Here is a 5,288-nt window from a genome sequence, read left to right as displayed (position 1 = left end):
CAGCTAATTATTATTTTTTTTTTGGCGGGAAGAAATTTCTCATCCTTTCACAGGATACTGCTGCAGTTATGGAACCTATGTTATCATTCAAATTGAAATTCCTGTATTTTAAATGTGAGCAAGAGAATATAACAAGAAATAATGTATTTATACCACATTACATACAGTATATTTGTGTTTTTCAGAAATCTCTTAAATAAATTTCAATGGGAATTTCTAAAGACAACAACCACTCCTTCATAGTTGAGTTTGTTCTTATTGGCTTTTCTGATAGACCTTACCCAGATATGTGCTTATTTTTTGTGTTTTTAATCATTTATGTTGTTTCTATTTTGGGAAACTCTGGTCTCATTTTTGTTGTCTGTAACAATATTAGATTCCATACTTCCATGTACTTTTTTTTGAGCAATCTCTCCGTTATAGATCTTGTGTATGCTTCTGACATTGCTCCAAAGATGCTTGTAGGCCTGTATTTCAGTAAGACATCTATTTCCTATCTGGGTTGTGCCATACAACTGTTCATTTTCTGTGCACTTGGTAGTACTGAATGTGTCCTTTTTGCCGTTATGGCTTATGACCGTTATGTGGCGATCTGTAACCCACTAAACTATAATCTGATAATGCAGCAGAAGACCTGCCTGGGGTTAATGCTCGGAGCTTATGGTGCTGGATTTCTTCATTCTCTAATAGAGACTTGCTGCACATTCCATCTTTCTTTTTGTTCATCTAATGTCCCTCCATCATTTTGTATGTGATTTCCCTCCATTATTAAGTATCTCCTGTACAGACACGACAATTAATGAACTTGTTCTATTCATTTTTTCTTCTATTGTCACTGTTCCTTCGATTGTGGTCATTCTTGGGTCCTATGGGTCTATTTTTACCACAATTCTAAAAATAAGAGCTCCAGAAGGAAGACAAAAAGCCTATTCTACCTGTGCCTCCCATATCATTGCAGTGGCATTGTTATACAGCACAGTTCTTTATGTGTATCTTAGTCCAAAATCTCCATCTTTTAGAGATAATGTAAATATGGCAACTGTGTTTTACACGGTGGTACTACCTATGTTAAATCCATTGATTTATAGCCTGAGAAACAAAGACATTAAATCAGCCATAATACAATTATTCAAAAGCATATTTTCCTGGAGGTCATGATTACTGATAAGTAGTGTTGAGCATTCCGATACCGCAAGTATCGGGTATCGGCCGATACTTGCTGTATCGGAATTCCGATACCGACTTCCGATATTTTTTCAATATCGGAATTCGGCATCGGAATCGGAAGTTCAGTTGATTGACGGCCTGACGTCATCATGATGCGCGGTGTGTGCGCATCATGATGCGCCGTCATTTCGGGCCTTCCGGGGGTCTCTGCCGGCCTGCCGGGGGGCTGTGCCGGCCTGCCGGGGGGCTGTGTGGACTGCCCGGGGTCTGTACCGGCCTGCCGGGGGGCTGTGCCGGCCTGCCGGTGGTCTGTGCACCCTGTGGGGGTCTGTACCGGCCTGCCGGGGGGCTGTGCCGGCCTGCCGGGGGGCTGTGCTGATGTCCGGGGGTCTGTGCAAGCATCGTCCGATGGGACTACAAGTCCCATCGGGCGATGCCTGCTACCATGACAGTGATTGACACATTAGCCAATGATGGGACAGTAGTAGTCCCATCATCCGGCTAATGTGTTAAATGTTAAAAAAAAAAAAAAAAAAAATACTACATACATACTACATGCATGCTACATACATACTACATGCATGCTACATACATACTACATATATACTACATACATACTACATACATGCTACATACATACTGCATGCTACATACATACTACATACATACTACATGCATGCTACATACATACTACATACATACTACATACATACTACATACATGCTACATACATACTGCATGCTACATACATACTACATACATACTACATGCATGCTACATACATACTACATATATACTACATACATACTACATACATGCTACATACATACTGCATGCTACATACATACTACATACATACTACATACATACTACATGCATGCTACATACATACTACATATATACTACATGCATGCTACATACATACTACATGCTACATACATACTACATATATACTACATACATACTACATACATGCTACATACATACTGCATGCTACATACATACTACATACATACTACATGCATGCTACATACATACTACATGCATGCTACATACATACTACATGCATGCTACATGCATGCTACATACATACTACATGCTACATACATACCACATATATACTACATACATACAATACATTCATACAATACATACATAGACATACAGTACATATAACATAGAGTAACATACTTACCAATACTTGTCACATTGTTCCCCGAAGCCATTGTCTTTTCCGGGATAAATATTAACATAACAAACCACAAAAATACTCACCCACGATCCGAAGCAGTCCACGAGTGTGTCCCACGACGATCTTGGGTAGAGAACTGCAGCATCAGATGATGCTGCCGTTCTCTACGGGCTGCAGGAATCCAATGACGGAAGGTAGGTATCCTTCCGCACTGTATTCCTCCGCCACTTAAAAAAAAAAAGTCCATAGTCTCACTTTATGCCATTGCTATGTGGGAATTTCCCACACAGCAATGGCATAAAGTGAGACTAGGGACTTTTTTTTTTTTAAGTGGCGGAGGAATACAGTGCGGAAGGATACCTACCTTCCGTCATTGGATTCCTGCAGCCCGTAGAGAACGGCAGCATCATCTGATGCTGCAGTTCTCTACCCAAGATCGTCGTGGGACACACTCGTGGACTGCTTCGGATCGTGGGTGAGTATTTTTGTGGTTTGTTATGTTAATATTTATCCCGGAAAAGACAATGGCTTCGGGGAACAATGTGACAAGTATTGGTAAGTATGTTACTCTATGTTATATGTACTGTATGTCTATGTATGTATTGTATGAATGTATTGTATGTATGTAGTATATATGTGGTATGTATGTAGCATGTAGTATGTATGTAGCATGCATGTAGTATGTATGTAGCATGCATGTAGTATATATGTAGTATGTATGTAGCATGTAGTATGTAGCATGCATGTAGTATATATGTAGTATGTATGTAGCATGCATGTAGTATATATGTAGTATGTATGTAGCATGTAGTATGTATGTAGCATGCATGTAGTATATATGTAGTATGTATGTAGCATGTAGTATGTATGTAGCATGTAGTATGTATGTAGCATGCATGTAGTATATATGTGGTATGTATGTAGCATGCATGTAGCATGCATGTAGTATGTATGTAGTATGTATGTAGTATATATGTAGTATGTATGTAGCATGTATGTAGTATGTATGTAGCATGCATGTAGCATGCAGTATGTATGTAGCATGCATGTAGTATATATGTAGTATGTATGTAGCATGTAGTATGTAGCATGCATGTAGTATATATGTAGTATGTAGCATGTAGTATGTATGTAGCATGCATGTAGTATATATGTGTTATGTATGTAGCATGTAGCATGCATGTAGCATGCATGTAGTATGTATGTAGTATATATGTGGTATGTATGTAGCATGCAGTATGTATGTAGCATGCATGTAGTATATATGTAGTATGTATGTTGCATGTAGTATTTATGTAGTATGAATGTAGCATGTATGTAGTATGTAGTATGTAGTATGAATGTAGCATGTATGTAGTATGCATGTTGTATGTATGTAGCATGTAATTTTTTTTTTTTTTTTTTTTTTTACATTTAACACATTAGCCGGATGATGGGACTACTACTGTCCCATCATTGGCTAATGTGTCAATCACTGTCATGGTAGCAGGCATTGCCCGATGGGACTTGTAGTCCCATCGGACGATGCCTGCACAGACCCCCGGAGCCTGCACAGACCACCGGCAGGCCGGCACAGCCCCCCGGCAGGCCGGCACAGCCCCCCGGAGCCTGCACAGCCCCCCGGCAGGCCGGCACAGCCCCCCGGCAGGCCGGCACAGCCCCCCGGAGCCTGCACAGACCACCGGCAGGCCGGCACAGACCACCGGAGCCTGCACAGACCCCCTGGCAGGCCGGCACAGCCCCCCGAAAGGCCCGTACAGACCCCAGAGAGGCTGTACAAGGGCAGGAAAGGGTTTTTCTTATTCCGATACCGGAAGTCCCATAGACTTGAATGGGACTTCCGGTATCGGAATCGGCGATACCGATACTTTTTTTAAAGATCGGCCGATACCATCCGATACGATACTTTGAAGTATCGGACGGTATCGCTCAACTCTACTGATAAGGCCTCTTTCATAATAAAGATATTTGAATGCCTAAAAGATAATCCACATAGAGACACAAATGCAAATTTTTCTGTAATTTTAACCCAAAAAGCAGTATGGTAGAAACTTTGATGATTTTGAAAGAAATGCAAATTCAATCTGAAAAAAAAGTTTTAATATAATGTTCTCATCTATGATATTATAAAAAATGGATTAGAAATAGAAGTGTGAATAGATAAGGTGAGAAAACCAAATTCAGTACTTGGTATTATCTTTTCTCTATCTTAGATGATAAAAATGTTTAAAGAATTCAACTTTTCCAAGATAAAAATAAATTGGGATAGCCATGGATCCATGGTTTAGTGTAATTTATCACAAATTTATGATGCAGTAATCCACTTTTCAACATTGAAATTGCAACATCAAGAAGGAAAAGTTCTGGGATGAAAATCATGGGTTCGATAGACAAGTTAGTTTTATGTGAATATACATGTTATATTTTATATGACTAGTGAAAAAATGATTTATTCATTATCAAGTATTAGCTCCACACACAGAACTACATGCACTTAGACACCTTGACATGCCATCAGTGAGGCTATTAATGGTTGTCTGTGCTTTGTTCTGTCACACTGAATGCTCCTGGGGTCACAAATCATGAAGATCTGCTGCTGGCAGATCCCTTTGCAATTGCCAACCAATAATGACCCAGATGTACTCGATGGGAGACAAGGCTATGGTAGCAGGCTTAGACCACACAGGCTGCTCACAGCAGCATGAGAAACATACAGCTTGGCATTGTTGTGTTGAAAAACGGCTCTTGGGAGACTGTGAAGCAATGGCTGTATCACTTGTTTTGTTTCACTGCCAAGCCAATGTAACACTGAACTAATTAGAACACACTGGCAAGGAAGATAGGAAACTTTAGAAGTAGTTGAACGTTAGTGCTTTATTAAACCAATAAGTGAGTAGCAGACGTGAAATACAGCATTTCAACCATTTGG

The 5,288-nt window shown here is 40.0% G+C and overlaps 1 pseudogene; it reads left to right on the top strand.

Moving 5' to 3' along the window:
• The first annotated feature begins 206 nt into the window (after nucleotides 1–206).
• On the top strand, nucleotides 207–1,158 carry LOC141098978 (olfactory receptor 5AR1-like; annotated as a pseudogene).
• Nucleotides 1,159–5,288: the final 4,130 nt, after the last annotated feature.

This window comes from Dendrobates tinctorius, unplaced genomic scaffold (genome assembly GCF_039654945.1).
Source record: "Dendrobates tinctorius isolate UK_male_01 unplaced genomic scaffold, ASM3965494v1 ptg000097l, whole genome shotgun sequence".
In the NCBI taxonomy this organism is placed as follows: domain Eukaryota; kingdom Metazoa; phylum Chordata; class Amphibia; order Anura; family Dendrobatidae; genus Dendrobates; species Dendrobates tinctorius.
This window is presented reverse-complemented; position numbering and strand designations above follow the sequence as displayed.